Source organism: Salmo salar, unplaced genomic scaffold, assembly GCF_905237065.1.
Source record: "Salmo salar unplaced genomic scaffold, Ssal_v3.1, whole genome shotgun sequence".
NCBI lineage: Eukaryota > Metazoa > Chordata > Actinopteri > Salmoniformes > Salmonidae > Salmo > Salmo salar.
The window spans coordinates 54,461-81,258 of NW_025547255.1; the positions used below are offsets into that span (position 1 = coordinate 54,461).

The 26,798-nt window shown below is 47.3% G+C and overlaps 1 pseudogene; it reads left to right on the top strand.

Moving 5' to 3' along the window:
- Positions 1-26,798, top strand: part of LOC123731758 (CCR4-NOT transcription complex subunit 4-like) — a 57,626-nt pseudogene that overhangs the window by 19,961 nt on the left and 10,867 nt on the right.

Consider the following 26,798-nt stretch of genomic DNA (forward strand, 5'->3'; position numbering starts at 1 on the left):
GTACCGGTACCCCCTGTATATAGCCTCCACATTGACTCTGTACCGGTACCCCCTGTATATAGTCTCCACATTGACTCTGTACCGGTACCCCCTGTATATAGCCTCCACATTGACTCTGTACCGGTACCCCCTGTATATAGGCTCCACATTGACTCTGTACCGGTACCTCCTGTATATAGCCTCCACATTGACTCTGTACCGGTACCCCCTGTATATAGCCTCCACATTGACTCTGTACCGGTACCCTGTATATAGCCTCCACATTGACTCGGTACCGGTACCCCCTGTATATAGCCTCCACATTGACTCTGTACCGGTACCCCCTGTATATAGCCTCCACATTGACTCTGTACATTTCAGTGTAAGGTCTACACCTGTTGTATTCAGCGCATGTGACTAATACAATTTGATTGAAAGTAAAGCTTGTGGGTTATATATATATATATATATATATATATATATATATATATATATATACATACATACATACATACATACATACATACATACATAACACACACACACACACACACACACACACACACACACACACACACACACACACACACACACACTAGTTGGTGATTTATTCAGTGGTGTGAAAAGCTTCATTAGCAGAAAGCTGGAACAGTTTCCATTTCCTCTGTAGTATGACGTACAACAGAAGGGTTTTGGTGAACCCACCAACACCAGAATAAACCAGACCTTACCTAAAATCTCTAGGGGGAAAAAATGGCCGGTTTGTCTGGAAACTGCTTTGTCTGGAAACTGGTTTGTCTGGAATCTGGTGTACTATCTGGCTTCTAGGCATCAGCCTTTCTGTTTGCTAATTTCCCCACAACAACAACAACAACATAAGTACAGGACAACAACAACAGAGTGTTCTGCCGTGGTCCCGGATGGTCGTCATAGCAACACCCCTCCACACAAATAGACAGGACGCAATATTCATCTGTTCACAGAAGAAATGATGTGTCTATGGAGTGTCAGAAAGAGACTTGAGTTACAATGCTGTTGAAATTGGAAGAGGACGTGACAATACCTTTCTGTTGTCACATTCTTTCACGGTTTAACCTCGTCTGCTCACGTGTACTGCTGTTGTACGCACACGGCCAGCGACATTTTCCCCATGTCTGTCCTGGTTGTATTCTGGCTGGCCTGATATAGTGGTGTTTGATTATCACACAGCTGCTACTGCCAATGGTTTCACTCAGTCTTTTAGGGAGAGAGAGAGAGAGGAGGGAGCATTGGTCAAACAAAGGCTGCAAAGAAATGTCTGCGCTCCGGTCAAAGTGGACGGAGAGTGACCAGAATGTCAAAACCATCGTCGCCCAGCGGCTCGGGCCACAGAAACCACCAACACAACCACTTCCCTCTTTACCCATCTCACTACCCTGGACTCCTACAGAAACCACCAACACAACCACTTCCCTATTTACCCATCTCACTACCCTGGACTCCTTCTACAGAAACCACTAGCACAACCAATCAGAAACCTCGTCAATGCAGATCATGGCAGATTTTTAGTTCTTCTTGAAATGTGTAGCATCTGCCTTTTCCCCTCAAGTTCTGTATTTCTGTGATTTACTCCCAACAGGAAGTAGTAACAACATGCTTCGATGTACAGTAACTTGTTTCATGTTCATTCTGGTTTAATAATGTTTAAATACAGGCCCAAGTATCCAATATTTTCCTCGCTTAAAGAAAAACACAATACTGATAACCGATATTTAAAATTTTAGCAGCTTTTTTAAGCATTCTAGTACAGTTAAATAGTTAACACACACATGGACGCAGCGGTCTAAGGCACTGCATCTCAGTGCAAGAGGCGTCACTACAGTCCCTGGTTTGAATCCAGGCTGTATCACATGCGGACGTGATTGGGAGTCCCATAGAGCGGCACACAAGTGGCCCAGCGTCGTCCGGGTTTGGCCTGGGGTAAATAAGAATTTGTTCTTAACTGACTTGTCTAGTTAAATAAAGGTTACACACACACCACACTGACCAAAAAGTTATTTTGTTGGCATTTACGTATGTCCCCATTACCGGTAAAACATCATCAAAACCTATTTCTTTCACTTACTTGCTGTGCTGTTTCATTGTTCATTTGTTCAGTCGTTTCATTCTCAACCAGGATTTCTATGGAACGCCGTTTGGGTCTTTTCATGTCAAAAAAAGATCCACGTCGAGTAACACTTTGACCAATCAGGATCTGAATATGACTGCACGTCACATAATCATTTAATGCATTCATTCATTTTTTTAACGTAGTTATTACACGTTGATTACACTACCACTCGTATTTCATATGTCACAACGATTCATCGATACGTCTGCTATGATGCGGGTAAAGTTGTCTAGCGCACCTACAGTGCTGGTCATAAAAAAAAGCTAGCTAGCTCATGGATGCGGACAATGTTCTTCCCCAAAAACGTAGCAAAACGACATCATCTGTTTCAGTAGCTATCGTTAGCCAGCTAACTATATAGCTAGGTGTCATCATCTAAAATAACCCTAATTTATAAGACAGTTCTTATTTGATTAATGTTGGTTGGACCCATCTATGTGAAGCTAGCCACAATAAGGATTCCCTGTGGCTCAGTTGGTAGAGCATGGTGTTTGCAACGCCAGCATGGTGTGTGCAACGCCAGGGTTGTGGGTTCGATTCCCACGGGGGGGGCAGTACAAAAAAAAAAATGCATGAAATGAAATGTATGCATTCACTACTGTAAGTTGCTCTGGATAAGAGCGTCTGCTAAAAATGACTAAAATGTTTTAAAAAATTGCCACAGTAGTGGACTTTGCGGTTAGCCTTAAAAATAAAAGTATGGCATAATTCTACTATTTGTATTCATTTACATCACTGTTAATTACATACTTTTATTTTGAAGGCTAACCGCAAAGTCCACTATTGTGGCTAATCCTTATTGTGGCTAGCTTCACAACACATGACCCGGTCCGGTTCGAGCATCACTAGCCAGATTAAGTTAGCTGACTGCTTATAACGTTAGCTTTGGGCAACAGGGTTAAGTAGCTGGCTAGCTATTTATTTTCATGAACTGAAGTTCAATTTCAATTGGCGAACAACAAGTGACTTCCTAGCTAATACTTACTCACAAGGATTCCTAAATCATTGCTAAGAATAATGAAAATGGCTGCAGTTTCTACTGGTCATTGTTTTCAGGCTGGTTGTATTGGTGCTAGCTAGGTACCAAGCTAAAGCTAGCTACCCCAGAAGTTGCGCTCGAACAAATGATTCTTTACTACCAACGCGGTGTTGTAAACACATAATTTGTGGACGGTGTTTGCTTGTTTGCAGACTTTTTTTGTACAGCTTTGACAGTGCTACTGTATCTTTTTCCCCCCTCTTATCCCTCTTATTGTAACTGTTTTGGAGCGTAATTGACTGTTGTAACATGATTATAAGGGTCATGTTTGACCATGTTTTAGATAGCCAAAATACATATCCTAACAGTACCTCTGTTTTCTCTGTCCGTCCCAGATTCTAAAGAGACCGGAGTATTTTGTGAAGTTTGGGAAGGTCCATAAGGTTGTCATCAACAACAGCACCTCATACGCCGGCTCACAGGTGAGGGGGGGGGGGGACTTCCTGTGGGCGAGGATGATTGACAGCAATGTTGTAGTTTAAATTGATGGGATTTTGGTTGGTTGATGGAGTGCATTAGAAATGTATTACTAACACCATATAAAGCCATAACACCAGTACAATGGAAATACATAAAGTACACTGATTGATTGATCCATTGATTGTCTTGGTCTTGTCCCCAAGGGTCCCAGTGCCAGTGCCTATGTCACTTACATCCGGTCAGAAGACGCCCTCAGAGCAATACAGTGTGTCAACAACCTAGTAGTAGATGGCAGAACACTGAAGGTAAGCTTGGGAACATTTACAACGGTATATACGTCTAGTCTATGCACAGGATAAAAAACAATAAGCATCTCTCTGTATCAGATTAACATTTGAAATGTCATCTTCTCTGATGTGAATTTGTACACATTGGTACACCTGCAGCTAACGAACTGTCGTTGTGTTCTATAGGCTTCTTTAGGGACGATGAAATACTGCAGCTAACGAACTGTCGTTGTGTTCTACAGGCTTCTTTAGGGACGCTGAAATACTGCAGCTAACGAACTGTCGTTGTGTTCTACAGGCTTCTTTAGGGACGATGAAATACTGCAGTTAACGAACTGTCGTTGTGTTCTACAGGCTTCTTTAGGGACGACGAAATACTGCAGCTAACGAACTGTCGTTGTGTTCTACAGGCTTCTTTAGGGACGATGAAATACTGCAGCTAACGAACTGTCGTGTTCTACAGGCTTCTTTAGGGACGACGAAATACTGCAGCTAACGAACTGTCGTTGTGTTCTACAGGCTTCTTTAGGGACGATGAAATACTGCAGCTAACGAACTGTCGTTGTGTTCTACAGGCTTCTTTAGGGACGATGAAATACTGCAGCTAACGAACTGTCGTTGTGTTCTACAGGCTTCTTTAGGGACGATGAAATACTGCAGCTAACGAACTGTCGTTGTGTTCTACAGGCTTCTTTAGGGACGATGAAATACTGCAGCTAACGAACTGTCGTGTTCTACAGGCTTCTTTAGGGACGACGAAATACTGCAGCTAACGAACTGTCGTTGTGTTCTACAGGCTTCTTTAGGGACGATGAAATACTGCAGCTAACGAACTGTCGTTGTGTTCTACAGGCTTCTTTAGGGACGATGAAATACTGCAGCTAACGAACTGTCGTTGTGTTCTACAGGCTTCTTTAGGGACGATGAAATACTGCAGCTAACGAACTGTTGTGTTCTACAGGCTTCTTTAGGGACGATGAAATACTGCAGCTAACGAACTGTCGTTGTGTTCTACAGGCTTCTTTAGGGACGACGAAATACTGCAGCTAACGAACTGTCGTTGTGTTCTACAGGCTTCTTTAGGGACGATGAAATACTGCAGCTAACGAACTGTCGTTGTGTTCTACAGGCTTCTTTAGGGACGACGAAATACTGCAGCTAACGAACTGTCGTTGTGTTCTACAGGCTTCTTTAGGGACGATGAAATACTGCAGCTAACGAACTGTCGTTGTGTTCTACAGGCTTCTTTAGGGACGACGAAATACTGCAGCTAACGAACTGTCGTTGTGTTCTACAGGCTTCTTTAGGGACGACGAAATACTGCAGCTAACGAACTGTCGTTGTGTTCTACAGGCTTCTTTAGGGACGATGAAATACTGCAGCTAACGAACTGTCGTTGTGTTCTACAGGCTTCTTTAGGGACGATGAAATACTGCAGCTAACGAACTGTCGTTGTGTTCTACAGGCTTCTTTAGGGACGACGAAATACTGCAGCTAACGAACTGTCGTTGTGTTCTACAGGCTTCTTTAGGGACGATGAAATACTGCAGCTAACGAACTGTCGTTGTGTTCTACAGGCTTCTTTAGGGACGATGAAATACTGCAGCTAACGAACTGTTGTTGTGTTCTACAGGCTTCTTTAGGGACGATGAAATACTGCAGCTAACGAACTGTCGTTGTGTTCTACAGGCTTCTTTAGGGACGATGAAATACTGCAGCTAACGAACTGTCGTTGTGTTCAACAGGCTTCTTTAGGGACGACGAAATACTGCAGCTACTTTCTGAAGAGCATGGGGTGTCCCAAACCTGACTGCATGTATCTACACGAGCTGGGGGATGATGCGGCCAGCTTCACTAAAGAGGAGATGCAGGTAAGATGACCAATTCAATACTTAGTAAGGCTCTTTCTCAATTCATCTTTCCTCCGATCCTCACATGATATCGCCTACCTCCTTCTCAAAACACATTGTAGAAGGTCTGAGGGGAGGGACCTGGGACGACCTCCTCTAATATGCTTGAGAAGGAGACGAATAGATGGGATGCGATGAACTATGAGAATTGAAATGGAGTCCCAAGATTGTAGTAGTGTAGACTTCACAGCAGGTTTTTATCCTCCTAACCTGGTCCTTTGTGTTGCTCTGTGTTGTCTGTCAGGCAGGGAAGCATCAAGAGTATGAGCAGAGGCTGTTACAGGATCTGTACCAGAACCCCAGCTTTACCACCCAGACCTCAGGAGGGGAGACAACCAGGAGCTCTAAACCCTGCTCTTTACAGAGGTAGGACTAAGAGCTCTAAACCCTGCTCTTTACAGAGGTAGGACTAAGAGCTCTAAACCCTGCTCTTTACAGAGGTAGGACTAAGAGCTCTAAACTCAGCTCTTTACAGAGGTAGGACTAAGAGCTCTAAACCCTGCTCTTTACAGAGGTAGGACTAAGAGCTCTAAACTCAGCTCTTTACAGAGGTAGGACTAAGAGCTCTAAACCCTGCTCTTTACAGAGGTAGGACTAAGAGCTCTAAACCCAGCTCTTTACAGAGGTAGGACTAAGAGCTCTAAACCCTGCTCTTTACAGAGGTAGGACTAAGAGCTCTAAACCCTGCTCTTTACAGAGGTAGGACTAAGAGCTCTAAACTCAGCTCTTTACAGAGGTAGGACTAAGAGCTCTAAACCCTGCTCTTTACAGAGGTAGGACTAAGAGCTCTAAACTCAGCTCTTTACAGAGGTAGGACTAAGAGCTCTAAACCCTGCTCTTTACAGAGGTAGGGCTAAGAGCTCTAAACTCAGCTCTTTACAGAGGTAGGGCGTAGAGCTCTAAACCCAGCTCTTTACAGAGGTAGGGCGTAGAGCTCTAAACCCAGCTCTTTACAGAGGTAGGTTAAGCTCTTTAGAGTTACACACTATCCTGTGATCCATTTTGATACCTGACACTTGACTGATGTCTTTTGAAAAGCTGAGATTCACTCATGTGGTACATTCGTCTCCCTTCTCTGCCCCTCAATTACTCACTATTCCTTCTTTCTTTCTCCCCGCTCTCTTCCCCCCGCTCTCTTCCCCCGCTCTCTTCCCCCCTCGCTCTCTTCTCTTCCTCGCTCTCTCTTCCCCCCCTCGCTCTCTCTTCCCCCCTCGCTCTCTCTTCCCCCTCGCTCTCTCTTCCCCCCTCGCTCTCTCTTTCCCCCGCCCTCTCTCCTCTCCTCTCCAGATCCAACAGTAACAACAGTCATGGACAAGACGTGTGGCCAACGTTACAACCCACGGGGAAAACAACCAATGGCGTATCGGATCACCGTAAGAGCCCTCCGTCGAACGGCGGCGTCTCGGACTCTGAACACATGACACCGGATGGGCCAGAATGTGCCGTTGGTCTGGGCTCTGTGACTGGCCTCTCAGCCTTCTCCTCAAGCTGTGACCCCCCCAGGTAAAGGGCCGTACGCACTTCACTCAAGCGCAGCGACGGAGCCTTGTTTTCACACGTCGCTTCTACATACTATCCATCGCTCTGTTTGTGTGAAGTGTGCATCAGTCTTGAACGACCATCCACGGACGTTAACTCCCAAACCCATTTACACACAGCTTCTTTTCTAAAGGCTCCACTGAAATGTTTTCACACAAAGAAAAATGACTAACATGAGATGTCAAGAGAGAAGTAGAATTAAATGTATCCTGTTCCAGAACAACTCCTCCAAACCTCCTCGATGCTCTACTGGCGTTGCTGTTATCAGTCGCCTGCTGGCGTTGCTGTTATCTCTCATCTACTGGCGTCGCTGTTATCAGTCGCCTGCTGGCGTTGCTGTTATCTCTCATCTACTGGCGTTGCTGTTATCTCTCATCTGCTGGCGTTGCTGTTATCAGTCGCCTGCTGGCGTTGCTGTTATCTCTCATCTACTGGCGTTGCTGTTCTCTCTCACCTACTGGCGTTGCTGTTATCAGTCGCCTGCTGGCGTTGCTGTTATCTCTCACCTACTGGCGTTGCTGTTATCAGTCGCCTGCTGGCGTTGCTGTTATCTCTCACCTACTGGCGTTGCTGTTATCAGTCGCCTGCTGGCGTTGCTGTTATCTCTCATCTACTGGCGTTGCTGTTATCTCTCATCTACTGGCGTTGCTGTTATCTCTCATCTACTGGTGTTGCTGTTATCTCTCGCCTGCTGGAGTCGCTGTTATCTCTCACCTACTGGCGTTGCTGTTATCTCTCATCTACTGGCGTTGCTGTTATCTCTCATCTACTGGTGTTGCTGTTATCTCTCATCTACTGGCGTTGCTGTTATCTCTCATCTACTGGTGTTGCTGTTATCTCTCACCTACTGGTGTTGCTGTTATCTCTCACCTACTGGCGTTGCTGTTATCTCTCATCTACTGGCGTTGCTGTTATCTCTCATCTACTGGTGTTGCTGTTATCTCTCACCTACTGGCGTTGCTGTTATCTCTCATCTACTGGCGTCGCTGTTCTCTCTCACCGACTGGCGTCGCTGTTCTCTCTCACCGACTGGCGTCGCTGTTCTCTCTCACCTACTGGCGTTGCTGTTATCTCTCGCCTGCTGGTGTTGCTGTTATCTCTCATCTACTGGCGTTGCTGTTATCTCTCGCCTGCTGGTGTTGCTGTTATCTCTCATCTACTGGCGTTGCTGTTATCTCTCGCCTGCTGGTGTTGCTGTTATCTCTCATCTACTGGCGTTGCTGTTATCTCTCGCCTGCTGGTGTTGCTGTTATCTCTCATCTACTGGCGTTGCTGTTATCACTCTTCTACTGGCGTGGCTGTTATCTCTCGCCTGCTGGCGTTGCTGTTATCTCTCATCTACTGGCGTTGCTGTTATCACTCTTCTACTGGCGTGGCTGTTATCTCTCGCCTACTGGCGTGGCTGTTATCTCTCGCCTGCTGGCGTTGCTGTTATCTCTCGCCTACTGGCGTTGCTGTGCTTTTTTCTGTATTGTTTGTTTAGCTTTGCTGTGTTTATAGCCTACCACTACCACCATTTGTTTGTGTACTGTGTTGGTTATCCTCTGCTTGCATTGTGTGTAGACGTGTTGGTTATCCTCTGTTTGCGAGCTACGCTATAAAATATCTGGACACCCCTTCAAATTAGTGGATTTGGCTATTTCAGCCACACCCGTTGCTGACAGGTTTATGAAATCAAGTACACAGCCATGCAATCTCCATAGACAAACATTGGCAGTATAATTGGCCTTACTTGACCTCCCAGCAGTTTAAGGCTCCACTTCAGCCTCTGGTTCGATCCCAGGCTGTGTAACAGCTGGACGTGACCGGGAGCCCCATAGGGCGGCACACAATTGGCCCAGCGTTGACAGGGTTTGGACGGGGGGAAATTTCCTTGGCTCATCGCGCTCTAGCGACTCCTTGTGGCTGGCCGGGCACCTGCAAGCTGACCTCGGCCGTTAGTTAAACGGCGTTTCCTCCGACACATTGGTGCGGCTAGCTTCCGGATTAAGCGAGCAGCGCGGCTTGGCGGTTAAAGTTTCGGAGGTCATCACGGCTCGACCTTCGCCTCTCCCGAGCCCGTTGGAGTTGCAGCGTTAAGAGAAGATTAACTACAAGTTGGATTTCATGATATTGGGGAGGAAAAAGGGGTGAAAACAATTAAGAACATAAACAAGAATGGCCTTACTGAAGAGCTCAATGACTTTCAACGTGGCACCGTCATAGGATGCCAACTTTCCAACAAGTCAGTTCGTCAGATTTCTGCTCTGCTAAAGCTGTTCCAGTCTACTGTAAGTGCTGTTATTGTGAAGTGGAAACATCTAGGAGCAACAACGGCTCAGCCGCGAGTGGGACTGCCGAGCTCACAAATGGGACCGCCGAGTATTGAATCGCGTAAAAAATCGTCTTGAGTTCCACTACCGAGTTCCAAACTGCCTCTGGAAGTAACATCAGCACCAGAACTGTTCGTTGGGAGCTTCATGAAATGGGTTTCCATGGCCGAGCAGCCGCACACCAGCCTAAGATCACCATGTACAATGCCAAGCGTCAGCTGGAGTGGTGTAAAGCTCACCGCCATTGGACTCTGGAGCAGTGGAAACACGTTCACTGGAGTGATGAATCACACTTCACCATCTGGCAGTCCGACGGAAAATGTGGGTTTGCCGGATGCCAGGAGAACACTACCTGACCGAATGCATAGTGCCAACTGTAAAGTTTGGTGGAGGAATAATGGTCTGGGGCTGTTTTTCATGGTTTGGGCCCCTTAGTTCCAGTGAAGGGAAATCTTAACGCTACAGAATACAATGACATTCTAGACAATTCTGTGGAACTTTGTGGCAAGTTTGAGGAAGGTCCTTTCCTGTTTCAGCATGACAATGCCTCCGTGCACAAAGCGAGGTCCATACAGAAATGGTTTGTCGAGATCGTTGTGGAAGAACTTGACTGGCCTGCACAGAGCCCTGACCTCAACCAAATCGAACACCTTTGGGATGAATTGGAACACCGACTGCGAGCCAGGCCTAACCTCCCCAACATCAGTGCCCGACCTCACTAATGCTCTTGTGGCTGAATGGAAGCAAGTCCCCCTGCAGCAATGTTCCAACATCTAGTGGAAAGGCTTCCCAGAAGAGTGGAGGCTGTTATAGCAGCAATGTTCCAACATCTAGTGGAAAGCCTTCCCAGAAGAGTGGAGGCTGTTATAGCAGCAATGTACCAACATCTAGTGGAAAGCCTTCCCAGAAGAGTGGAGGCTGTTATAGCAGCAATGTTCCAACATCTAGTGGAAAGCCTTCCCAGAAGAGTGGAGGCTGTTATAGCAGCAATGTACCAACATCTAGTGGAAAGCCTTCCCAGAAGAGTGGAGGCTGTTATCGCAGCAATGTACCAACATCTAGTGGAAAGCCTTCCCAGAAGAGTGGAGGCTGTTATAGCAGCAATGTTCCAACATCTAGTGGAAAGCCTTCCCAGAAGAGTGGAGGCTGTTATAGCAGCAATGTTCCAACATCTAGTGGAAAGCCTTCCCAGAAGAGTGGAGGCTGTTATAGCAGCAATGTTCCAACATCTAGTGGAAAGCCTTCCCAGAAGAGTGGAGGCTGTTATCGCAGCAATGTTCCAACATCTAGTGGAAAGCCTTCCCAGAAGAGTGGAGGCTGTTATAGCAGCAATGTTCCAACATCTAGTGGAAAGCCTTCCCAGAAGAGTGGAGGCTGTTATAGCAGCAATGTACCAACATCTAGTGGAAAGCCTTCCCAGAAGAGTGGAGGCTGTTATAGCAGCAATGTTCCAACATCTAGTGGAAAGCCTTCCCAGAAGAGTGGAGGCTGTTATAGCAGCAATGTTCCAACATCTAGTGGAAAGCCTTCCCAGAAGAGTGGAGGCTGTTATAGCAGCAATGTTCCAACATCTAGTGGAAAGCCTTCCCAGAATAATGGAGGCTGTTATAGCAGCAAAGGGGGGAACCAACTCCATGTTAATGCCCATGATTTTAGAATGAGATTATTGGACGAGCAGGTGTCATCATACTGTTGGTGATGTAGTGTAATTGAGACATTTTATCTCTGGTCATCCTCGCCACATCATGGCTGTTCTAACCAGCTGCTGTGTCTTTCAGCCCCAGTGATGCTCTGCCAGACATCATCAGGAGCAGTGACACACAACATGGAGACTCCTCAGAACGTCACAACCTGGTAAGATGGAGAACATTGTAGAGTTTTCAGGGGCTAGGAAATGTTATGTCAAGTTGGTCAGTCTTTATTTGACCTTAGCTGCAGATTCCCATCTACCAAGTCTATCTGTAGACTCCTAGACTTCTTGATTGAAAAGCTGTTACACATTGGTCATTTTTTTCTTTTTTTAACTAATCAGTGATGCTGACTAATTGTTTATTCATTCTAATTTGATTGAGAAGACTGACCATCTCTCTCTCTCTCTCTCTCTCTCACGCTTGCTCTCCCTCTCTCCCTCATCTCTCTCCCTCATCTCTCTCCCTCATCTCTTTCTCTCCTCCCTCATCTCTCTCTCTCTCCTCCCTCATCTCTCTCTCTCTCCTCCCTCATATCTCTCTCTCCTCCCTCATCTCTCTCTCTCCTCCCTCATCTCTCTCTCTCTCCTCCCTCATCTCTCTCTCTCTCCTCCCTCATCTCTCTCTCTCCTCCCTCATCTCTCTCATCTCTCTCTCTCATCTCTCTCTCTCATCTCTCTCCTCCCTCATCTCTCTCTCTCTCCTCCCTCATCTCTCTCTCCTCCCTCATCTCTCTCTCCTCCCTCCCTCATATCTCTCTCTCTCTCCTCCCTCATATCTCTCTCCCTCTCTCTCTCCCCCAGCTCCCAGACAGTGACTCTCCGTCGCCCCCTCCTGTCCTCTCCGGCCCTCCTGGTTTCTCCAAAGCCAGCCAGGTGGTTCCCATCAGTGTGACTACCCGGTCTCCCTTTCAGGGGGCTGCCGCCGAGTCCCAGTCTCTGTTTTCAGACAATAGTAACTTCCGCCATCCTAACCCCATCCCCAGCAGCCTCCATGGGTTCCCCAGCACCGAGACACATAACAACCACGACACCTGGCCCACTGCACCCCAACCACACAGCCTCTTCACTTCAGGTACAGTGGGAACTCTACCTGCATATAAATGACAAGTATATGTTTATTTATCTGCATACGTTACAAATGGGAGATCTATACTATTTTAGATCATGTAATGTCATTTAATTACTGGGGGTTTGAGAGTCAGGATGGACAACACAGTCCAAATGTCTAGCCAGCGACGAGGCGGCCTAGCCAGCCAGCGACGAGGCGGCCTAGCCAGCCAGCGACGAGGCGGCCCAGCTTAGCCAGCCAGCGACGAGGCGGCCCAGCTTAGCCAGCCAGCGACGAGGCGGCCCAGCTTAGCCAGCCAGCGACGAGGCGGCCCAGCTTAGCCAGCCAGCGACGAGGCGGCCCAGCTTAGCCAGCCAGCGACGAGGCGGCCTTGTTTGTTTGTATTAATTATAGGCATTTAAAAGCTTTTTCTGTTAAATTTGTCATCACTAATGTCTTGCTGTTTCCTCCAGATACCATCCCAGTATCGTCCTCAACAGACTGGCAGGCAGCGTTCGCTTCGGCTCATCCAAACAACAGACATCAGAAGATGACCTGGGATTTGATCCCTTCGACATCACCCGTAAAGCCCTGGAGGACCTGATAGAGAAGGAGCTCAGCATTCAGGACAGCCTCCCGTCCCTCTCCATCTCCCCAGGTCCCTTCCCCCCCCACCACCACTCACTCCTCTCCTCTGTACCCACCAAAGCTGGTTCTGGTCCCCCTGGAGAGCTGATACCCCATAACCACTTCTTCTCTGGGCTGAACTCTGGTCTCTCTAGTAATCACTGCTTCTCCCAGATGCATCAACACCACCAACACCCTCAACAACGGGCTGTCTATAACTCCTTCAGCTTCCCCGGACAGCTGCCGCCATCATCGTCCTCGTCTTCATCACAGACCAGCCGTCACCCCTGGATGACGTCCTCCACGGCTGTAGGCTCGGTCCCGACGCGCAGTAACTTCACGACGCACTTCGGCGGCAACCATACGGTGTCACAACACAGCAGCTTCCTGGACCGGATGCTGCCCAGTATGCATCACCACAGTACAGGGCTGGGAGGCATCGCCATGACAGGTAATACATACCATAATAATGTATACAGTGCATTCAGAAAGGATTCAGACCCCTTGACTTTTTCCACATTTTGTTACGTTACAGCCTTATTCTAAAATGGATTTAAAAAAATGTTCCTCATCAATCGACATCACAATACCCCATAATGACATCACAATACCCCATAATGACATCACAATACCCCATAATGACATCACAATAACCCATAATGACATCACAATACCCCATAATGACATCACACTACCCCATAATGATAAAGCAAAAACAGGTTTTTAGAAATCTTAAATCTTTTAATAAATCTAATTTATTTAAAATAAGAGAACTGGTATCACATTTCCATAAGTATTCAGACCCTTTACTCAGTACTCAGCCTTGAGTCTTCTTGGGTATGACGCTACAATCTTGGCACACCTGTATTTGGGGAGTTTCTCCAATTCTTCTCTGCAGATCCTCTCAAGCTCTGTCAGGTTGGATGGGGAACGTCACTGCACAGCTATTTTCAGGTCTCTCCAGAGATGTTCGATCAGGTTCAAGTCTAGGCTCTGGCTGGGCCACTCAAGGACATTCGGAGACTTGTCCCAAAGCCACTCCTGCATTGTCTTGGCTGTGTGCTTAGGGTCGTTGTCCTGTTGGAAGGTAAACCTTCGCCCCAGTCTGAGATCCTGAGCGCTCTGGAGCAGGTTTTCATCAAGGATCTCTCTGTACTTTGCTCCGTTCATCTTTCCTCGATCCTGACTAGTCTCCCACTCCCTGCCGCTGAAAAACATCCCCACAGCATAATGCTGCCACCACCATGCTTCACCGTAGGGATGGTGCCAGGTTTCCTTTGGCATTCAGGCCAGAGCATTCAAATCATCTTCAATCAATAGAATTTACCACAGGTGGACTCCAATCAAGTTGTAGAAACATCTGAAGGATGATTAATGGAAACAGGATGCACCTGACCTCAATTTCAAGGGTCTTAATGCTTATGTAAATAAGGTATTTCTGTTTTTGATTTTTAATACATTCGCAAAAATGTCCTGTTTTTGCTTTGTAATTATGGGGTATTGTGTGTAGATTGCTGATGATTTTGTATTTATTTAATAAATTTCAGAATAAGGCTGTAACGTAACAAAATGTGGAAAAAGTCAAGGGGGTCTGATTACTTCCTGAAGACGTGTGTGTATTGCATCATGAGTGGAGAGTTAACATGATACAGTCCAGACTCCCAGTGGAGAGTTAACATGATACAGTCCAGACTCCCAGTGGAGAGTTAACATGATACAGTCCAGACTCCCAGTGGAGACCTAACATGATACAGTCCAGACTCCCAGTGGAGAGTTAACATGATACAGTCCAGACTCCCAGTGGAGAGCTAACATGATACAGTCCAGACTCCCAGTGGAGAGTTAACATGATACAGTCCAGACTCCCAGTGGAGACCTAACATGATACAGTCCAGACTCCCAGTGGAGAGTTAACATGATACAGTCCAGACTCCCAGTGGAGAGTTAACATGATACAGTCCAGACTCCCAGTGGAGAGCTAACATGATACAGTCCAGACTCCCAGTGGAGAGCTAACATGATACAGTCCAGACTCCCAGTGGAGAGTTAACATGATACAGTCCAGACTCCCAGTGGAGAGTTAACATGATACAGTCCAGACTCCCAGTGGAGAGTTAACATGATACAGTCCAGACTCCCAGTGGAGAGCTAACATGATACAGTCCAGACTCCCAGTGGAGAGTTAACATGATACAGTCCAGACTCCCAGTGGAGAGCTAACATGATACAGTCCAGACTCCCAGTGGAGAGTTAACATGATACAGTCCAGACTCCCAGTGGAGAGTTAACATGATACAGTCCAGACTCCCAGTGGAGAGTTAACATGATACAGTCCAGACTCCCAGTGGAGAGCTAACATGATACAGTCCAGACTCCCAGTGGAGAGTTAACATGATACAGTCCAGACTCCCAGTGGAGAGCTAACATGATACAGTCCAGACTCCCAGTGGAGAGCTAACATGATACAGTCCAGACTCCCAGTGGAGAGCTAACATGATACAGTCCAGACTCCCAGTGGAGAGTTAACATGATACAGTCCAGACTCCCAGTGGAGAGTTAACATGATACAGTCCAGACTCCCAGTGGAGAGTTAACATGATACAGTCCAGACTCCCAGTGGAGAGCTAACATGATACAGTCCAGACTCCCAGTGGAGAGCTAACATGATACAGTCCAGACTCCCAGTGGAGAGTTAACATGATACAGTCCAGACTCCCAGTGGAGAGTTAACATGATACAGTCCAGACTCCCAGTGGAGAGCTAACATGATACAGTCCAGACTCCCAGTGGAGAGCTAACATGATACAGTCCAGACTCCCAGTGGAGAGTTAACATGATACAGTCCAGACTCCCAGTGGAGAGCTAACATGATACAGTCCAGACTCCCAGTGGAGAGTTAACATGATACAGTCCAGACTCCCAGTGGAGAGTTAACATGATACAGTCCAGACTCCCAGTGGAGAGTTAACATGATACAGTCCAGACTCCCAGTGGAGAGTTAACATGATACAGTCCAGACTCCCAGTGGAGAGCTAACATGATACAGTCCAGACTCCCAGTGGAGAGCTAACATGATACAGTCCAGACTCCCAGTGGAGAGCTAACATGATACAGTCCAGACTCCCAGTGGAGAGTTAACATGATACAGTCCAGACTCCCAGTGGAGAGTTAACATGATACAGTCCAGACTCCCAGTGGAGAGTTAACATGATACAGTCCAGACTCCCAGTGGAGAGTTAACATGATACAGTCCAGACTCCCAGTGGAGAGCTAACATGATACAGTCCAGACTCCCAGTGGAGAGCTAACATGATACAGTCCAGACTCCCAGTGGAGAGTTAACATGATACAGTCCAGACTCCCAGTGGAGAGTTAACATGATACAGTCCAGACTCCCAGTGGAGAGTTAACATGATACAGTCCAGACTCCCAGTGGAGAGTTAACATGATACAGTCCAGACTCCCAGTGGAGAGTTAACATGATACAGTCCAGACTCCCAGTGGAGAGCTAACATGATACAGTCCAGACTCCCAGTGGAGAGCTAACATGATACAGTCCAGACTCCCAGTGGAGAGCTAACATGATACAGTCCAGACTCCCAGTGGAGAGCTAACATGATACAGTCCAGACTCCCAGTTCAGACTAAGTGAGAAGGACTTGGGGATAATGTGTGGAATATAGTCAGCGAGAAGGACTTGGGGATAATGTGTGGAATATAGTCAGCGAGAAGGACTTGGGGATAATGTGTGAAATATCGTCAGCGAGGAGGACTTGGGGATAATGTGTGAAATATAGTCAGCGAGAAGGACTTGGGGATAATGTATGAAATATAGTCAGCGAGAAGGACTTGGGGATAATGTATGAAATATAGTCAGCGAGAAGGACTTGGGGATAATGTGTGAAATATAGTCAGCGAGAAGGACTTGGGGATAATGTGTAGAATATAGTCAGCGAGGAGGACTTGGGGATAATGTATGAAATATAGTCAGCGAGGAGGACTTGGTGATAATGTGTAGAATATAGTCAGCGAGGAGGACTTGGGGATAATGTGTGGAATATAGTCAGCGAGGAGGACTTGGTGATAATGTGTAGAATATAGTCAGCGAGGAGGACTTGGGGATAATGTGTAGAATATAGTCAGCGAGGAGGACTTGGGGATAATGTGTAGAATATAGTCAGCGAGGAGGACTTGGTGATAATGTGTGAAATATACAGTAGTATAGATGCATGTAATGATATATACTTTTAGTCAATAAGCATCCAGAATCCAACCTAGCCATTTTATAATGGAGACATGGAGCGCTGCCAGTGGTAGCTGTGACTGGAAAAAGCACAACCCTGCAGCTCTTTCTTTCTTTGTTTTTGTCCAAACAATCCCATGAGGTCATTGAATTGCATTGCATTGTGGGTAAGTAATAGGTAATACATGAGCGAGAGAACCACTGGGTGGCAGCACATGGTTACCCTAGTGGAGTGTAGTGCAGTGGCTGGAATTACCATCAGAATAGAACAGACTGACCCAGTCAGCCAACAGTATAGAAGACGTCATAGGGTGTTACTGCCAGGGTCATAGGTACAGATTATGCATCACTGTTTGGGTACATAGCTTTGAAATAACGCAAATTGATCAAAGAATCTAATGCCTATGGTTAGGTCGTTGAGCTGCTACCATTGACTGCAAACCATTTTACAATCCATCTTTCTCTCTGACTGACAGACAACTAAATCCGCCCAGGACCAGTCAGATCTGTCTGACCTGAACAACCTCTTCCTGTGTGAAGAACAGAAACAAACACGTTTAGCAGAGCACCTCCCCTCTCGCTCCTCATTCGTCCAACAGCTCTTTATTCGGCTGTTGCTGACCCACCTCTGCTCTCTGGATGGCTGCCCAGAAAACATGATCAACTGTCATTGGCCAGTTCCTCTCTTAACCCCGCCCCGGACTGAGCCTAGGGCTGTGCCTCAAATAGCACTTGTTCCCTATATAGTGTAGAACAACTTCTGACCAGGTCGTTTGGGGTCAGCCCTGGTTTTGGGTCATTCATCCTGTGAGGCTGACAAGTGAGTGTGGCTGCTCTTTGCTTTTCTGTTTACCTCTGCAGCTCCTCTGCTCTCCTCTGCTGCTCTCCTCTGCTCCTCTCCCTTCTCCACTCTCCTCCCTTCTGATCCGCTCCTCTTCCCTTCTACTCTCTCCTCTCTCTCCTCCCCTTCTGATCTCTCCTCTACTCTCCCCTCCTCTCCTCTCCTCCCAAATACGTCAGTCAGGGAGACTGAGGCCAAGCACCCTCCCTCTCCTTCCCTGACTTCTCTGGCCCTCCGCTGATGGAGAGATGTGAGCCCAGATTGAGGTCTAAATCTTAAAGTATGTTTTTGGTCAGGACACGACACATCACCTCAAAAACACTGAGTGTACCCCATATAGCACGCTATTCCCTACAGCGACTCAAACACCCAGAGTGTATCCCATATAATATAGCACGCTTTTCCCTACAGGGACTCAGAAACACCCAGAGTGTATCCCGTATAGCACCCTATTCCCTACAGGGACTCAGAAACACCCAGAGTGTATCCCGTATAGCACCCTATTCCCTACAGGGACTCAGAAACACCCAGAGTGTATCCCATATAGCACCCTATTCTCTACAGCGACTCAGAAACACCCAGAGTGTATCCCGTATAGCACGCTATTCCCTACAGCGACTCAGTGTATGTAAACGTCCGAATTCAACTGTAGGTAGGGGTGAAGTGACTGCATAGATAATAAACAGCGAGTAGCAGCAGTGTAGGGAGATCAATGTATATATTCCGGTGGCCATTTGATTAATTGTTCAGCAGTGTTATGGGGGTAGAAGCTGTTAAGGATCCTTTTGGTCCTAGATTTGGTGCTCCGGTACAGCTTGCCGTGCGGTAGCAGAGAAAAGTCTATGATTTGGGTGACTGGAATCTTTGACAATTTTTTGACACCGCCTAGTATATATACACTGCCCTTCTAAAGTTGGGGGTCACTTAGAAATGTCCTTGTTTTTGAAAGAAAATCAATTTTTTTGTCCATTTTTAAAATGACATCAAATTGATCAGAAATACAGTGTAGACATTGTTAATGTTGTAAATGACTATTGTAGCTGGAAACGGCAGATTTTGGCGTAGAGGCCCATTATCAGCGACCATCACACCTGTGTTCCAATGGCACATTCTGTTAGCTAATCCAAGTGTATCATTTTAAAAGGCTAATTGATCATTAGAAAACCCTTTTGCAATTATGTTAGCACAGCTGAAAACTGTTTTCCTGAATAAAGAAGCAATTAAACTGGCCTTCTTTAGACTAGTTGAATATCTGGAGCATCAGCATTTGTGGGTTCGATTACAGGCTCAAAATGGCCAGAAACAAAGAACTTTCTTCTGAAACTCATCAGTCTATTCTTGTTCTGAGAAATGAATGCTATTCCATGCGAGAAATTGCCTAGAAACTGAAGATCTCGTACAATGCTGTGTACTACTCCCTTCACAGAACAGCAGAAACTGGCTCTAACCAGAATAGAAAGAGGAGTGGGACAACTGAGCAAGAGGACAAAGTACATTAGAGTGTCTAGTTTGAGAAACAGACGACTCACAAGTCCTCAACTGGCAGCTTCATTAAATAGTAACCGCAAAACACCAATCTCAACGTCAACAGTGAAGAGGCGACTCCGGGATGCTGGCCTTCTAGACAGAGTTGCAAAGAAAAAAGCCATATCTCAGACTGGCCAATAAAAATAAAAGATTAAGATGGGCAAAATAACACACTGGACAGAGGAACTCTGCCTAGAAGGCCAGCATCCCGGAGTCGCCTCTTCACTGTTGACGTTGAGACTGGTGTTTTGCGGGTACTATTTAATGAAGCTTTCTCAAACTATACACTAATGTACTTGTCCTCCTGCTCAGTTTTGTGGGTACTATTTAATGAAGCTGCCAGATACTCAACTGGTATAAAGAAGGCCAGTTTTATTGCTTCTTTGTACGCCTATGTAGATATTCCATAAAACATCTGCCGTTTCCAGCTACAATAGTCATTTACATTAACAATGTCTACACTGTATTTCTGATCAGTTTGATGTTATTTTAATGGACAACATTTTTTTTCTTTCAAAAACAAGGACATTTCTAGGTGACCCCAAGCTTTTAAACAGTAGTGTAGGTCCATGATGGCAGGAAGCTTGGCCCCAGTGATGTACTGGGCCGTACGCACTACCCTATGTAGAGCCTTACGATCAGATGCTGAGCTGTTGCCATACCAGGCGGTGATGCAACCGGTCAGGATGCTCTCGATGGTGTAGCTGTAGAACTTTTTGAGGATCTGAGGACCCATGCCAAATCTTTTCAGTCTCCTCAGGGGGGAAAAGGTGTCGTCGTGCCCTCTTCACGACTGTCTTGATGTGTTTGAACCATGATAGTTTGTTGGTGACGTGGACACCAGAGAACTTGAAACTCTCAACCCGGGAGAACAGGAGGGGACTAAGCACGCACCCCTGAGGGGACCCAGTGTTGAGAATCAGCGTAGCAGACGTGTTGTTACCTACCCTTACCACCTGGGGGTGGCCCGTCAGGAAATCCAGGATCCAGTTGCAGAGGGAGGTGTTTAGTCCCAGGGTCCTTAGCTTAGTGATGAGCTTTATAGGCACTATGGTGTTTAACGCTGAGCTGTAGTCAATGAACAGCATTCTCACATAGGTGTTCCTTTTGTCTAGGTGGGAAAGGGCAGTGTGGAGTGCGATTGAGATTGCATCATCTGTGGATCTGTTGGGACGGTATGCAAATTAGAGTGGGTCTAGAGTTTCCGGGAGGATGCTGTTGATGTGAGCCTTGACCATGAAGTGCTTAGAAAGGCTGGTCTACTGACGTGAGTGCTACGGGGCGGTAATCATTTAGGCAGGATATCTTCACTTCCTTGGGCACAGGGACTATGGTGGTCTGCTTGAAATATGTAGGTATTACAGATTCAGTCAGGGAGAGGTTGACATTTTCAGTGAAGACACTTGCCAGTTGGTCCATGCATGCTTTGAGTACATGTCCTGGTAATCAGTCTGGCCCTGCAGCTTTGTGAATGTTGACCTGTTTAAAGGTCTTGCTCACATCGGCTACCGAGAGCATTATCACACAGTCGTCCAGAACAGCTGGTGCTGTTATGCATGCTTCAGTGTTGCTTGCCTCGAAGCGAGCATAAAAGGCATTTAGTTCGTCTGGTAGGCTTGCGTCAATGGGCAGCTCGCGGCTGGGTTTCCCTTTTGTTGTCCGTAATAGTTTTCAAGCCCTGCCACATCCGACAAGCATCAGAGCCATTGTAGTAGGATTCCATTTTAATCCTTTATTGACTCTTTGCTTGTTTGATGGTTCGTCTGAGGGCATAGCGGGATTTCTTATAAGCATCCGGATTAGTGTCCCACTCCTTGCAAGCGGCAGCTCTAGCCTTTAGCTCAGTGCGAATGTTGCCTGTAATCCATGGCTTCTGGTTGGGATATGTACGTACGGTCACTGTGGGGACGACGTCGTTGATGGACTTATTGGCCTAGCTGATCAGAATCAGTTTTCCCCCGACAAAAGGGGTTTATTATAGACAGAAATACTCCTCACTTTCATCAGCTGTCCTGGTGGCTTGTCTCTGACAATCCCACATGAAGCCGGATGTGGCGTACACGTGGTCTGCGGTTGTGAGGCCGGTTGGACGTACTGCCAAATTCTCTAAAACAACGTTGGAGTTGGCTTATGATAAAGAAATTAACATTCAATTCTCTGGAAACAGCTCTGGTGGACATTCCTACAGTCAGAATGCCAATTTCACGCTCCCTCAACTTGAGACCTCTGTTGAGGGAGCGTTGTGACAAAACTGCATATTTTAGTGGCCTTTTATTGTCCCCAGCATAAGGTGCACCTGTGTAATGATCATGCTGATTTCTATGGTTATATTTTGGCTAGGCTACTTTGAAACAAGGTAAGACATGCTTTGTAAACTATAAGTCAACCAGGTTTTAAACAGTTAAGTTCATGGTCAAAATGCTGACCCCTTCTACTCAGTTTTAAGGTGGGCAACGTGCTCTGTGCGACCAGGCACTGGCCTTCACTCTTGTCTTGAGACCGTCTAATCTGAACCAATGGTGCCTGGAGTACGTCAACAGAATCAAGCCTTTAGAAATTATTGTTATCCTTCATTATATTTGTCAAACATGACTGGCCAATATTTATGTACTCAGGTGAATATACCACATCCAGACACTGAGGTGAATATACCACACTGAGGTGAATATACCACACTGAGGAGAATATACCACACTGAGGAGAATATACCACACTGAGGAGAATATACCACACTGAGGAGAATATACCACACTGAGGAGAATATACCACACTGAGGAGAATATACCACACTGAGGAGAATATACCACACTGAGGTGAATATACCACATCCAGGTACTGAGGTGAATATACCACACTGAGGAGAATATACCACATCCAGACACTGAGGTGAATATACCACACTGAGGTGAATATACCACATCCAGGTACTGAGGTGAATATACCACACTGAGGTGAATATACCACATCCAGACACTGAGGTGAATATACCACACTGAGGTGAATATACCACATCCAGACACTGAGGTGAATATACCACACTGAGGTGAATATACCACATCCAGGTACTGAGGTGAATATACCACACTGAGGTGAATATACCACATCCAGACACTGAGGTGAATATACCACACTGAGGTGAATATACCACATCCAGACACTGAGGTGAATATACCACATCCAGACACTGAGATGAATATACCACACTGAGGTGAATATACCACATCCAGACACTGAGGTGAATATACCACACTGAGGTGAATATACCACATCCATGTACTGAGGTGAATATACCACATCCAGACACTGAGGTGAATATACCACATCCAGACACTGAGGTGAATATACCACATCCAGACACTGAGGTGAATCTACCACATCCAGACACTGAGGTGAATATACCAACTGTACAACCCATCGTCCATCCCTCCATCTGTACAGCCCATCCTCCATCTCTACAGCCCATCCTCCATCCCTCCATCTGTACAGCCCATCGTCCATCCCTCCATCTGTACAGCCCATCGTCCATCCCTCCATCTGTACAGCCCATCGTCCATCCCTCCATCTGTACAGCCCATCGTCCATCCCTCCATCTGTACAGCCCATCGTCCATCCCTCCATCTGTACAGCCCATCGTCCATCCCTCCATCTGTACAGCCCATCGTCCATCCCTCCATCTGTACAGCCCATCATCCATCCCTACATCTGTACAGCCCATCGTCCATCCCTCCATCTGTTCAGCCCATCGTCCATCCCTCCATCTGTACAGCCCATCCTCCATCCCTCCATCTGTACAGCACATCCTCCATCTCTACAGCTCATCCTCCATCCCTCCATCTCTACAGCTCATCCTCCATCCCTCCATCTGTACTGCCCATCTCTCCATCCCTCCATCTGTACTGCCCATCCCTCCATCTGTACTCTCCATCCCTCCATCTGTACAGCCCATCCTCCATCCCTCCATCTGTACTGCCCATCCTCCATCCCTCCATCTGTACTGCCCATCCTCCATCTGTACTGCCCATCCTCCATCCCTCCATCTGTACTGCCCATCCCTCCATCTGTACAGCCCATCCTCCATCCCTCCATCTGTACAGCCCATCCTCCATCCCTCCATCTGTACAGCCCATCCTCCATCCCTCCATCTGTACAGCCCATCCTCCATCCCTCCATCTGTACAGCCCATCCTCCATCCCTCCATCTGTACAGCCCATCCCTCCATCTGTACAGCCCATCCTCCACCCCTCCATCTGTACAGCCCATCCTCCACCCTTCCATCTGTACAGCCCATCCTCCATCCCTCCATCTGTACTGCCCATCCCTCCATCTGTACTGCCCATCCCTCCATCTGTACTCTCCATCCCTCCATCTGTACTCTCCATCCCTCCATCTGTACAGCCCATCCTCCATCCCTCCATCTGTACAACCCATCCTCCATCCCTCCATCTGTACTGCCCATCCTCCATCCCTCCATCTGTACAGCCCATCCTCCATCTGTACAGCCCATCGTCCATCCCTACATCTGTACAGCCCATCGTCCATCCCTACATCTGTACAGCCCATCGTCCATCCCTCCATCTGTACAGCCCATCGTCCATCCCTCCATCTGTACAGCCCATCGTCCATCCCTCCATCTGTACAGCCCATCGTCCATCCCTCCATCTGTACAGCCCATCGTCCATCCCTCCATCTGTACAGCCCATCGTCCATCTCTACAGCCCATCCTCCATCCCTCCATCTGTACTGCCCATCCTCCATCCCTCCAACTGTACATACCATCCTCCATCTGTACTGCCCATCCTCCATCCCTCCATCTGTACTGCCTATCCTCCATCCCTCCATCTGTACAGCCCATCCTCCATCCCTCCATCTGTACAGCCCATCCTCCATCCCTCCATCTGTACTGCCCATCCTCCATCTGTACTGCCCATCCTCCATCCCTCCATCTGTACAGCCCATCCTCCATCCCTCCATCTGTACTGCCCATCCTCCATCTGTACTGCCCATCCTCCATCCCTCCATCTGTACTGCCCATCCTCCATCCCTCCATCTTTACTGCCTATCCTCCATCCCTCCATCTGTACAGCCCATCCTCCATCCCTCCATCTGTACAGCCCATCCTCCATCCCTCCATCTGTACAGCCCATCCTCTATCCCTCCATCTGTACAGCCCATCCTCCATCCCTCCATCTGTACTGCCTATCCTCCATCCCTCCATCTGTACAGCCCATCCTCCATCCCTCCATCTGTACTGCCCATCCTCCACCCCTCCATCTGTACAGCCCATCCTCCATCCCTCCATCTGTACTGCCCATCCCTCCATCTGTACTCTCCATCCCTCCATCTGTACTCTCCATCCCTCCATCTGTACTCTCCATCCCTCCATCTGTACTCTCCATCCCTCCATCTGTACAGCCCATCGTCCATCTGTACAGCCCATCCTCCATCCCTCCATCTGTACTGCCCATCCTCCATCCCTCCATCTGTACTGCCCATCCTCCATCTGTACTGCCCATCGTCCATCCCTCCATCTGTACTGCCCATCGTCCATCCCTCCATCTGTACAGCCCATCCTCCATCCCTCCATCTGTACAGCCCATCCTCCATCCCTCCATCTGTACAGCCCATCCCTCCATCCCTCCAACAGTCTCCATTTTGAAGGCAGGTGCTTTTGGATTGACAGTATCTCATTGTTGTGGTAGTTGGTGTGCAGTGTTGTATGTTGCGTGTGCTCTGACTATCAAGTCATAGTTCACAGCGAGCCACTGAGCTTTTTGGCAGACATTACTACCCTCCCTCCCAACTCCCCAAATCCCCCCAGCCCATTTTACAACAGCATTATTGTAGATGAATGTTTATAAGGGGTCAGTTCTCTCTCTGTCCTCTGTGTTGTGTTTGCTACAGACAGAGAGTTCTATGACACCTTCTTGGCGTCTTTCTCCTGGATGCTGTCTGCCTCGCTCCACTCTGAGGTGTTCCCTGAGATGGTCTGTCTGATGGTCTGTCTGATGGTCTGTCTGATGGTCTGTCTGATGGTCTGTCTGATGGTCTGTCTGATGGTCTGTCTGGCTCTCTGCTTCCCTGAGATGGCCTCTGGCATGAGGATAAAGCCTCATTAACTTTTTGTGAAATATGTTCAACGTCTCCTCCCTCCCTGTCTCCTGTCTCCTCCCTCCCTGTCTCCTGTCTCCTCACCCCTGTCTCCTGTCTCCTCACCCCTGTCTCCTGTCTCTATTTTATTAGGATCCCCATTAGCTGTTGCAAAAGCAGCAGCTACTCTTCCTGGGGTCCAAGGAGTGCATGTTGAATTGAATTGACCTCGATAGAGTTTTGAGAAGCGTCATCTTTGACTCTCCCGCCCGCTGTGGTCTGAGCTGCTTGTATCTCTGTGTGTTTGTGTGCAGCAGAAAGCAGCAGTGGTGTTGTCAGGGATTCACTAGAACAGCATAGAAACATTAAAGAGAGCCAGGACGCCCTTAAAGCCCTACTGCCAAACATCAACTCCTCCTCCTCTTCGTCCAGTGTTCACCACATGGGGCCACCGCTGGGCTTTGGGCCGGGGGCCAGGTCAGTTTCGGGACCAAGGTCTGGTGGTCCGGGGGGCATGTCACATAGCCTTAGCTGGGACGGGAGCTATGGGACGGGCACGACCAGCTGGATGGATCCAGCCATCATCACAGGTAACTGGAGCCTGTAGCCAGGCACTAGTTAGAAACCAATAGGCCTGTAGTATGATCTGTAGCCAGGCACTAGTTAGAAACCAATAGGCCTGTAGTATGATCTGTAGCCAGGCACTAGTTAGAAACCAATAGGCCTGTAGCATGATCTGTACCTTGTAGCCAGGCACTAGTTAGAAACCAATAGGCCTGTAGTATGATCTGTAGCCTGTAACCACTAGAAACTAACCACTAATGTCGCTCAAGTGTAGTTGGGACTTGGTGTGGTGTGTCTATGGTTTGAAGTGTTGGATTGATGTCAACTCTTTGCTAATTGGGTAGAGGGACATTTGCATTCCTTTACTTCCAAATTCCAATGGCTCTTTAAATAATTGTGTTGTTTGCTGTTGGTGGAAGTGGCTCACTAATTGGCAGTTGGAATTTTACCACTAACACAGTGCAGGATCAGATTGAGCGTCATATTGCTCATGTAATGTGTTAATGTTGGTGGGAAAGACTAACCGCAGGCAGGACT